Source organism: Ochlerotatus camptorhynchus, unplaced genomic scaffold, assembly GCF_037179485.1.
Source record: "Ochlerotatus camptorhynchus isolate MF236.1 unplaced genomic scaffold, CSIRO-AGI_Acam_v1.1 ptg000530l, whole genome shotgun sequence".
Lineage (NCBI taxonomy): Eukaryota > Metazoa > Arthropoda > Insecta > Diptera > Culicidae > Ochlerotatus > Ochlerotatus camptorhynchus.
The window spans coordinates 5,054,877-5,067,096 of record NW_027041014.1 but is presented as its reverse complement, the minus strand read 5'-3'; the positions used below and the strand labels follow the sequence as shown (position 1 = coordinate 5,067,096).

The following is a 12,220-nucleotide window of genomic DNA, read 5'->3' as shown; positions in this document are numbered from 1 at the left end:
AAATTTTTGCAATGACCGAATACCACATAAGCTTGTCAATTAACCAGAAGCACTTCGAATTAAGGTTTCTCCAGGACGATGCAAAACAGCAAAAAAAAATCTCGAATTTATATTTGCGATTGGAAAATTTTAGCAAGAAATTCCTCCAACCAATTTTCGCTTTTTTTTATTATCTATTGAATAAACCAAAAATTCCATGCGTTGTGAGCACGAAAACGCGTGATTTTGTCATCAGAAAACAAGGCGTTTTCGTGATGGGAATAATTGGCATCCCTGACACAGTCGCTGAATATTGATACCGAGCACGTAATCCTACGTCAAATCTACGGTCGTGTCTAGGATACAAGCTCTTACTTTATCATTCCATTCTCTGAATTCCCTCCAAATTTTTCAAAATTGGTCTCGAATTTTTCAGAAATATATGAATATCGAATATCAAGCTTGCAAATCTCACCAAACTGTGGTGAGTTTGAGTTTCATGATTTTTGATTTACACCCGGACGCCAACCGAAACTACCGTCATTGCTGGCAGCAGTAGCTTTGTCTCTGCCATTGGTGAAGAGTAAAGAGAGATATCCAACTATACTTTCTCGTTCTAAGAAAACGATGTGCAAAGGAATCATTTTTGCGCCGAGTCAACTCACGGCTTCATTTTTACATGATGTGAATAGACTCGCAAACAGCATGATGGAAGCCCCCGAACCACCCGACACAGTCGAGCTTTGCCGTTCTACATCTTTAGGAGCCTGTTCCAGCCTTTCAAGTCGTTCCGTTCCTGTGTTCGGAATTGGTGACGGGGCTATCCAGCTTGCTCACTCAGGCAAGTACGATTTATTTAGAGCTTCTTCGAACCCTGAATTCCATCCCGTTTGCAGCACTACTCTATCGCATCGCACTACAGCTACTTCTACACCAGTTTGCCATACAGACGGAAGTCACTCGAGAATCATTCATCTTCATTCATCACCGGGACGCGTGGTTTCTACAAGTACAATGGAAGCCCCTAGTTCTCTCAACGCAGTCGCGCCCTTCCAGCCAGCGTACAACAGTCGTCCCGGGCTTGTGTTTGAGATGGACGATTGGGTCTTCCAAACTCCAATCGAAGGTAAGTACAATCAACCCTGGACGTCAACTATGCCTGATAATATTTTGGTTTCTAGTGCTGCCGCTACACTATCGGGTCCCGAACAACTGAGTAACGATAGCAATGTTCTCGCAGAACAACTTTCTTCTAACGCTAACGAGCCCAGGGATGATGTGTTCACCGTTTATTATCAGAATGTTGGTGGTTTAAATTCGTGTTGTGACGATTACTTGACAGCCAGTTCAGATTGCTGTTATGATATTCTTGTACTAACTGAAGCGTGGCTCAATCAGAACACTATTTCGAGTCAAGTTCTAGATCGTCAATATGAAGTATTCCGTTGCCGTCGTGGTCCGCTTAATAGTAATAAAGTTCGAGGTGGTGGTGTCCTCCTAGCTGTTCGTCGAGGCATAAAGGTACACTTAATTGAGGACGATGCATAGCATAGCATAATTCCGTCGGTGTTTTTGAAGAACTGCATTGACAGCTTGCTCGAGCCACTTCAAGTGATCTTCAGCTTGTCGCTTTCATCCGGGGTGTTTCCGTCCTGCTGGAAACGTGCATACATGTTCCCTGTACACAAAAACGGCGATAGGAAGAATGTTGATAATTATCGCGGAATATCCTCGTTATGCGCTGTTACCAAACTCTTTGAGCTTGTTGTGACGGACCAATTATTCTTTCATTGCAAGCAATGTTTAAGCCCAGACCAGCATGGTTTCATTCCCGGTCGTTCAACCGCGTCAAATTTTTTATGTCTCACTTCTTACGTAACAGACAGTATGCTTGAACGAGCACAAACGGATGTACTATATTTGGACTTATCCGCAGCATTCTATAAGGTCAACCATCAAATTGCTGTAGCGAAGCTTGAAAAGCTTGGAATTCATGGAACTCTTTTGGATTGGTTCCAGTCCTATTTGAACGGTCGTCGCTCGCAAGTAGTCATCGGCGAATCCACTTCAGCTTTATTTCATTCCGCAGGGAAGTCATCTTGGACTACTCATCTTCCTTTTATACTTCAACGATGTCAATGCAGTGCTGGATGGACCAAGGCTTTCGTTTGCTGATGACTTCAAGCTATATTTCAAGATTCGTTGTGAGGCTGACGCTCAGTTTCTACAACAACAACTTGACCGTAAATCCTGCAAAATGCTCAGTTATTACGTTTTCTCGACTCAAAGATCCAAAACTCCACGATTATTCATTTTCTGGAGTACCACTGGTAAGAGTGAACGAAATCAAGGACTTGGGAATTATCCTCGACTCCCAGTTGACCTTTAAGCAGCACGTGTCGTTCATAGTGAATACAGCTTCAAAATCTCTAGGCTGTATCTTCCGGTTAACAAAAGAGTTCACGGACATTTACTGTCTAAAGGCGCTCTACTGTGCATTAGTTCGGTCGACATTGGAGTACTGTTCGACTGTTTGGAGCCCTCACTACCAAAATGGAATTGAGAGATTAGGCGGGATCCATTTCGTCTCCCAAACTACGAGCACCGATGCCAGCTAATTCACCTGGATACACTTAGTACACGAAGAGACGTTGCTAAGGCTATGCTTGTTTCTGATGTCTTGCTGCGTCGAGTTGATTGTCCTGAAATCCTAGAACGAATCAACTTGTATGTGCGACCAAGATCTCTACGGAACAATGCGATGCTACGACCTCAACCTCACCGCACCAATTACGGAATGAACAGTGTCATTACTGGGATACACAGAGTTTTCAACCGGGCTGCCAGTCAATTTGATTTTAACGTTTCGCGTGACGTGCTACGTGCTAATGTTTTTAGATAATTTGAAACGTATGTGTAGTTATAATATATATTAATTTAGTTCATTGGCAACAACTTATCCATCATTGGGGCCAAGAAGCCTGTTGATGAAGAAATAAATTAATAAATAAATAAATAAATATCAAAGGCGCTTGTAAAATCAATCATGACATTTTGTTTCAATATCACGCGTGATACTGAGAGCGGCAAAATATCATTTGATGAATGATTTTGCCAACACTGGGTTTGGGACTATTGTCAAAATTTACTTGGATTTGGGGAGTTTTGGATACTTTTGGCAACTATCGTCTGAATTTTCTTTGAGTGCTTCTCAGAGATTCTTTGAAATTCTCCTGGACATTTTCTCACAATCACCTAGGAATTCTCTTCAGGATCAGCATGTAAGGCAAGATTCCAGACAAAACCTCTTCCGGAACATCCTCATTGGTTTATCTTTGTTCCACTACAGAAAATCAAGCTCAACGTGTGAAGTATTCGGAACAAACAAAATGCCAACAAAACAGTCAGAAATGACTACACTAGACAGCGATCCACCCAGCACACTTGAAGGAATCGTAATCAACTGCACATTACAAACCTCCACTATCGATTGAAGAGGACGTGATTATTGGAAAAGGCAAGCAGTCATCCATCGGAATGCTGTGGAACTGTAGAGTTCGTAACCGACAGCTTTAATGAGCCTAATTGTTGTTTTGATATGTCGGTAATAGCATATATCAATACAAGAGACCTGAACGCAGTATTGAAAGCTCTTCAGATCTTCCTTGACATTGGATCTTAAAGTTCTTTAATCCACACAAAATTTTGTGGGATACAAAGATGTGTTGCCAAAATATTTATCATTCTCCAATTTGTCCAAATATTTTACAGGTTAATTGAAATCTAGTTCGATTTCCACTTTTGAGCATTTTGAGTCTCCGTTCATAGCATCATTTTAAATTATCAATTGTGTTTAAAAATAACATTGTTGGATTATCCAAATCATCCCGGAGATGTGTTCTTGAAGATCTGCAGACACAACAAGGTATACGATGATTCGACTTAATGATAGAATGGGTAAACCTTCGTAAATCATCATAATATCTTTGGTTTGGATTATGAGAATTCCCAGAATGCCTGGAGTTCAGATCTTTATTGTTTTTTTTTTTTTTAATGGCCACTTTAACACTCTTGGATCATTCGTGACTTATCCCGGTAAGATTTGAACTCATTATAATGATGATTACCCCTAGGCTGAACTATTTATATCTAAGATAATTAAGTACTTTGACTTTGGCGTGCGATGGATTCAGATATTTATGTTTTACAGACTAACCAAGGTATTCTACGATGTCCAGAGGGGTCAAGCAGGGTAGGGTCCAGACAAGGATCGAAGTGGAATAAGTGGATTAATCAGAGCAGCCGTAAACCATCAGTTTAGCATTCCATTAGTGTTTCCTACCTAGAATCTCAGAAGAAGCTTCCAGTGTAAATTGGGATAAACCTTCGGGCAAGTCTGGAGATACTTTCAAAGGAAGTCGAAAACTACTTCTGGGAGAACTCAAAGGAATAAGCTTTCTTGAGAAAACGGAAGCTAGAAGAATACTACTGATATACTGATACTTCAGTAGAAATCCAGAATAATCTTTCAGCATAAACCAGAATGGTTTTGGGACGAATAAAATAAAATTCTAGGAAGAGCCAGAATAATTTTCAGCAAGGATGTCAAAAGACAGACACTACCTGGCGATACCTGAGAGAGTTCAGGGAGAAACCTTCCAGACAAAATGGTAGACAACTAAGAGGGAAGTATATCCCGTCGAGAATTGTCTTCAAATTTTGCTCAGAATTATCTTGGAGTTCTCCTCTAAATTCTTCTGGAAATTACATGGAATTCTCATTAAAATTCTCTAGAAATTCTATGCAAAATGCGCTTGGAATTATCCTCGGAATTTTCTTATGGATTTTCGCAGACTAATTGTTTTGGAATTGGACCCTCAAAATTCGCTTCCCTCAAGGGTAAGTCACACCTTCGTCACAATCTCGTAAGCATTGGATTGTTGTAAATAAAATGGGAGCACTTCTAGACAGCTATCATTCAAGTTGTTCACAACATTGCGTTCTGCTTGACTGTATAATCAGGAACATCCTCTAATTGAAAATACCAGAGGAACTCAGACCAGCAGTTCACTTCTCGGTTCTTTTAAAGATCTAAATACGGATTTTAGGTTCTAGAGTGGACTCAAGAAAAAGAGGCAGTTGATGAGACCCCATTAGTACCCTTAATTCAAATAATACTGCAAATCCAGGTGCAAATCACACAAAACAAACTACAGAAGTCTATACATCATCTTCTATAGTCGGTCTCCAACAATGTTCCCCACCGGCTCCAACTCTTTCCGACCGTTGCTTTTCACATCACGAAAAGCTAGGTTTATTATCCTATGAACACAATTTTAAAACTCCAAAATTTCGCACACCCACCGCTTCCCGCATCATCCTCAATCCGACTTATAATTCCAAAACATTCAAGGTGTCAGAAATACCGGGTTGCCGGGATGGGTATTTTAAAAACAATCGCAGCTTGCTCTATGACCAGTTCAATCGGCACTCTTGCGGCACACTGATAAAAAAATATGACCCAAGATTGGTGTGCGGAGTGACCTACCCCTTGGCTTCCCTTGATATTTTTCACCTGGAATCCTCTTCACTCTTGGGAGTTCTAGTAAAAACTCTCTTAGAGATTTTCCTGAAGCTCCATAGAAAATATTCTCTGCAATACCTTGGCAGAATTCTGGGTTTAGAATTCTTTCTAAAATCTGCCCAAATGTGTCTTGGATTTTATTTTTTAATTCTCTAAATAGTTCTTCAAAGTGACTGCATTTTGAAAATCTAGTCTAGGCGACGGGTCTTGAAATCTTACTGTTTTCGAAGAGAGGACGAGGTATATTTTTCCAGATTAGTCATCTTTCGGTTTTTTCACGGCGACTTCAAGTTCCCAGCTTTTTTCCGGTTTTTCCAAGTTCACTGGTCACACTGCATTGTACATATGAAACACTTGTTTCTAATTCCTTTATATTTGTTTTGCCTTGAGCACATTTTGAGATTCAGTTCCACAAGAAAATTATTCCGGAAAATACGCTTAACCAAAAGCTAATTCGTGGGCAGATTCCTCCGGTGGCAAATCGTAAAAACAGCGTTTTCTGTAAGTTAATTTAATCAAAATTTCAGTAGCAGCAAGATTACAATACTAAAACTTCACTGTGAATCTAATTTTACGAGCTAACTAGGTTTCCAATGACGACCTAGAATACTCAATAAAGCCAGTCTATGCTGTCAAGGCAATGCTTGTCTACGTATATTTGAATTATTAATCAATCATAAAAGTGCTACTCCAAGCAATCAAAAAAAAAATCATCCCAAGCAAGACCATTATCCTAAATAGTCTGAGCTAAACAAGCTGTTAAGAACACAATAAGGAACAATAATTAGAAGTATTCAGAAAAAATCCTCATTTTCTCTTAAAGCTGGGTTTAGACAAGGCAAGTCAAGTCCATTCAACTGACTTGTTCAACTCACTTGAATTCAAAAAAGTTGAACCAGGCTCAACTCTTCAAGCCAATTGAATTAAACTGAGTTGGTCAAAGGCTTACCTTGTCTAAACCCAACCATTCTTGCATTTATTCAAAGGTGCTCAAGGGATGGATTTTTGTGTGACACAGCTGGATCGATCCAACGCACTAATCTACTCGAAGTTAAAATTTTGTCAGACGCAATTAGGTGTTACATCTAAATTATTATATTCCCTGAATTTTCAGGTCTAAAAATGAATTCTCTGATATTCTCTGATTTTCCCAGTTTTTTCAGGTAGTCAAAACCCTGTATTAAAAGTGGGCTGTAGTCAAGGGGTAAGTCACTTATTACAGTGTGCCGAAAGCAGATTCGGCACATTCATCGGCACAATCTCGTAGGCATTGGATTGAATATTAAATAAAATGGGAGCACTGCTGGAAATCTGTCATTGAACTTGTTGACAATATTACGTACTGTTTGACGGTGTATTTCAGAAAAATACTTTGATTGAATATAGTAAAGGAACTCAGACCAGTAATTCACGTCTCGGTTCACATTTTAATTCGAAATTGTAGGCTCCCGAGAGCTGTCGATTGCTATCGATGCCGGTCACAAGTCTTTCAGCTGCTACGCAAATGGAGTGTACTACTGAACCGAAATACAAAAATAATTTGGATGGATTGGATCATGCAGTGGTGGCGGTTGGATACGGAAAACTCAAATGATAAGAACTCCTGGTACAACTACTGGGCAACGATGGCGGTGAAGGGAAACAACTGTGGCCTTACCACCAATGAGGCGTCTATAAATTTGAAGTGAGATTTCTGTTTAAATTAGAATTGGAGCAGTAGGACCCAGAGCACAGATGATCGATCCAAAGTGCAGATAGTTCTTGTCGCTGAATGCACTGAACTTAAACCTGTAATTGCCACCCGACTGGATAATCGGCGGGTAGCGCATTCGTGCATTCAGTTACACTAATTTGCCTCTAACTTGTTTCATCAACTGAATTCCGTAAAATGATATATGAAGCTTTTGTAGATTTTACGATTACCTACAACTTTTGTCAAAAACTCAAATCTGTATCTCTTATACATTACGAACTAGAACGGACAGAACATACTATTGTTCTATCTATTGTTTCACACTCAAGTCGCCATCTGACGTAAGCATCTAGTCGATAGGTTTGGAAATTGCAGCTATTGTTGCCTTTACCGCTATATGTGCTCCTGTCATCGTCAACTAAACGATCTCGAGGAGGCACGGATAGGGACAGTGTTGCTACTGTACATTACGACCAATGACAGTATGATTGATGGTAAGTTCCCATCTAGAGTTATGTACTTTAACTAATCATGCTTGCATTACTTCATGCGTGAAGTTAATGATTTACATAGTTGCAGCTGTTTTTATACTTTTTTTTTTATAAAAAATTGGTTCATTTTGCTTGCGTCTAATAATTCAAGAATTTACGAACGTAAACCAACAATCGAAGAGTCACGATTGAGCTTTACGCTTAATAATGTTTGGCAGCGCTTGCTGTCAGTCGTCAGCCACACCACCTCACCCAAGATAGATCTATTCAAAGGAACTCAAACGAAATTCGGAAGGAATTTAAAGGAGCATTTCAAGAAAAGTTGGATGGGGATTCATAGTGAATTAACAATGAGACAAACTTAATGATGGAAAGGCTGAAAATCTCTTAAATATTGATCGATCGATAAATCCAAGAGAAAAGAGTTGTAACGAAGTATGAATAATAATTGCAAAAGTTAAAGTTGGTTTCAAGAGAATTTTCAAAGGAATTTATGAGAATTTGGAAGAAATGTAGAGTGTTAGGCTATAAATTTTGAGCATATTTCCAAAGAAACTCTAAGTAGAATCCCAGGAGATTCAGAAGAAATTTTCAAGGAAATTGTATGGAGCGATTCAAAAGGATTCCAAGAGATCCTCCATTTTGAGAAGCATTTCAAGAAAAATGTGAGGAAAATGTCTATAGAATTCTGAGATGAAATCCAAGAAAATTTTGGGATGAACTTTTCTAAATTCTAAAAGGTTTACCACGAGATTTTAAAGTGTCCTGCAGAATATTTCGACATGTAGAAAATTTGTAGAGAACACCGGATTAAACTAGGATAAGATTATTGAAAGAAATCCTGAAAGTAACTAAGTTAAACTTTAGTTAAACGGGAATCAAGCCTCATTCCAGCCCATCGCTGGTTGTGAGAAGCTGAGTACTGCAAATTCAGCGGATTTTATTTTTCAAGTGAGCTAGAAAACATCTTGAAAATCTTCCGAAGTTTCAAATTGTTTTGCTAAAACAGCTCACGAAATTGTATATACATGCTGTCAAATGAACTCTTGGCTCCTCCTCCTCTGCCCCAGAAATAACGTATACATGGTGATGGGAGTGCACCATCACCACAAAGCTCACATGACTCTTATAAAGTTTGATTACATTCTTGTTTCAGCAACCCAGTTTTGGCATTATTAATATCAAATAAAAACACTTTTTCGAGCATCACGCTCGATGATTTACATTATCTGCCTGCTAAGGTTGATGTTTCGACCGTTTCATAATTATAATTCTTAATTTGTTTCCAGTAGGTGCCAACACCTTTACTGCCCATAAAAGCATTACTGTCCCATATGAATAGGAAATCAAGCAAAGATGGGACAATTATGCGAGTATCGGCAGTTTACTTGTGGTTCAAACAGTAACTACCTACGAGACTTCTGAGCTCTTTTGAATGTTTGGCTTCCGTTTGACAGTTTGACTTGGCTCCCAGATGACAAGCATTTTGAGTTAGTTTGCAGTACTCCGGTGAGAAGGTGATCACGCCGTGATCCACCTTTGTCCGCTGACTTGCTCCTGCTTGCTGCAGGACCAAATGCCACGCCGTCCGAAGCGGTAATGAGCAGAGGCACGACAGCAGCGCTGTTTTATATCTTTTCAGGTTCAAGCAGAACGATATGCAACCACCAAGTGGTACTCGATTATGACGACTGGGTTTGAAAAAAAAAAGTTTCATAAAAAAAAACAAATACATTTTTCAAATGTTTTTTTATGGAAAATTAAAAAAAAAATTATTTCAGCATATTTGTAATGTAATATCCTATCTATTGGCGTATTTAGATTTTATTTTCATCTATAATTGACAAAGTTATAAGCGTTCAAAACCTAACACTACTTCACCATACATATTTTTTGATTTGCACCCCAGTATAGTGGACAAAGACGTAGTTCAACGTCAAAATCTGACTGCCATCATGAAGTTTTGTTAAAAAGATGTACTGTTCGACAAGAAACGTAACGTAATGTAATATGATGTACTGATTGCTTTAGTTAATTATTTGGCTAATACAAAAAAAAATGATCCAATTCTGAAGTAGCCTACCAGCATGGCACTTCAATCATTCTTGTCAATAATTGCACCTTGTAGCGACCGCGTCCCACCTATTTATTAGGCCGGCCTGCTCCCAGATTATGCAATCACCTGCTTTGTATATAGTAGAAAAATAAATATCACGTCTACAAACCGGGTAAGAATTTTTCTACAATGCAATCATCCTGCATTCACCAACACCGAAAAGAAAGGATTAAGAAATACAACAACAACAAAATCGGAAAAGTTTAAACACTGCTGTCGAAATCAATCGCGCTTTGGTGTATGTGTAGTGAGATAAATAAAAAAAATAAATTTAAAAAAACCTTCCCGAGGGCTAAAAATAAAACTGCACGGAATGAAACTCTTGAATACGCGCTAACGTTCCGAAATATTGAGATAGGTTAGAAATAAAGACACGACCATTCCCATATAGGCAATAAAATGCGAAACCGAAACGGGAGAGCCAAACACGGGAATAAGAAACCCAGCGATTATCGTGCCCTCTCGCTCGCTCCCCCGTGTGTGAGCGCTGCCTAAAGGTTTGCATGTCACATATCACATTCCCGTTCTGTATTATAAAACCCTCTACCTACCCGAACAAGCAGCAAAAACCAGATGATGTGTGTATGCGACGACAACGACGACGATGAAGATGACTGCAATCGCCTTCTAGTTTGACATTATGTGTCTACGCCGTAATCGTTCCTTACTGCGGGTTAGGGTTCTTGGCTGTTATCACTGCGACGGGAATCCGGCTCACTTTGGAGAGCACTCCTTCTTCTAAGCACTGACCGTGCCGAAACTGTGCATTGTTTATGTGCTTAGAACAATAATTGATTGGAACGGGGCGCTGCACTACACTACTACCCGTTTGCACACCAACACCAACGCACTGCCCTGCACAGACTTATCGCGTACGGGCCTTAGTATAAACATTATGTAAAACAATTTTCAAACATCAATTGAGGTATCACGTTGTTCACTAGTTAAAAAACTGCCATAAATCTTGCTTAGACGTGAATTAGACATTCAATTGTGCAACTTATACCCGTAGACGAATATTATTTTCCTTCCTGAACGACGTGGAAATCCTTGCACAACGCTTACACACTAACACCAACATCACAATTTCGGTCTGATGACACAGACGACACACGGATCCCCTTGTATCGCATGACATACATAGGGGGGAGAAGACACGACAAGAAGCACTAAACCACAATTTAGGAGACGTAAATTATGCAAATCTTCCTAAATATCTTCCTCCAGACGAACGCAACATTGGTGCCCTCACGGTCAACGTCAACAACAAACCTTCGTTGCTAAACTCTTCTAGCATGCCCACCGACTCTTTGGCTGAAGGGAGCAAGATCCGGATTCTGTTAACAAAACACACTTGTCACAATCGCGCCACTGTCGATTCCCATGGCAATCGATCATCATCGTTGGATGCTAAGCTGTTTATCTATCTCCTCACTCACTCGACGTCGATGAGAACATCGCGAAACGTCATTTCCAACAAACACCGCAATTGGCGACGACGTCTGCTCTGATCCAATGTAAATACTATTACCTACAGGTACTCACAACCGAATAGTACCCCTTTACGAACGGAATCCGCCTTCACAACCACCCACTTTTCAAACACTTGCACTTCAGCTCTTCTACTAGTAAGACAATTTCAACCAATTAGGATCGGAAGAAAGAAAGGAAAAAAACGCTTCTTTGGTTGGCACTTGGATCGAATTCACTTTTGCACAATCACAACACACCATAATTGACTAAACTTTTTGGTAACCACCTACGACGAGCCCTGGAAGCGCGTTGATGCACCGGACATTACGTGATGCAGTGTTTGTGTTTCGCCTGCGTAGAAAATAGTCTCGATAAGTTGCGAATCGAAAAGCAAAACAATCGCCATTTACCTAGGTAATTTTACGACCTACCATTATCATTCGGGGAATATTATTTAAGCTCACGGACATTCACGGTTCTGTTTTTCGCGTATACGCAAGTGACAAGTACTGCACTCGCGATGACAGCGGCGGGGAAGTGTTGCCAAATGGATGAATTGAGCCGAAGTACACGGCTATGAATCATCCCTTGCCGGGTGGATCGTAGCGACATCTCGAGGAGAGTAGAAGAACTGCGCAGGAAAGATGGCTGTTTAAAGTGAACGTTTTCCATATAGGGGAAATGGCTCTAATGTTGGCCTATGGATCTATTCAATTTTTTCAATCTCAAGTCATTCTTTTCCGAAACCTCTTAACAAAGATTATTCAATACAGTATAATTGTTGTTAGCAATATTTAGTTCGACTAATCATTTTAATGAGTGTACGATAACATCGTTGAAAATTGTTTCAATAATTTATAAAGAACAATCATGTAAGATGTTTT

At 39.7% G+C, this 12,220-nt stretch overlaps 1 protein-coding gene across 1 annotated transcript in view; it reads right to left on the bottom strand.

The window, feature by feature from the left end:
• LOC135713046 (basic helix-loop-helix ARNT-like protein 1) overlaps positions 1–11,827 on the bottom strand; it is a 288,167-nt gene extending 276,340 nt beyond the window's left edge. Inside the window, exon 1 of the mRNA XM_065236128.1 lies at positions 10,415–11,827. The gene's annotated coding sequence lies outside the window, so the exon portion shown is untranslated. The remainder of the gene's footprint in view (positions 1–10,414) is intronic.
• Between the last annotated feature and the right edge of the window lie 393 nt (positions 11,828–12,220).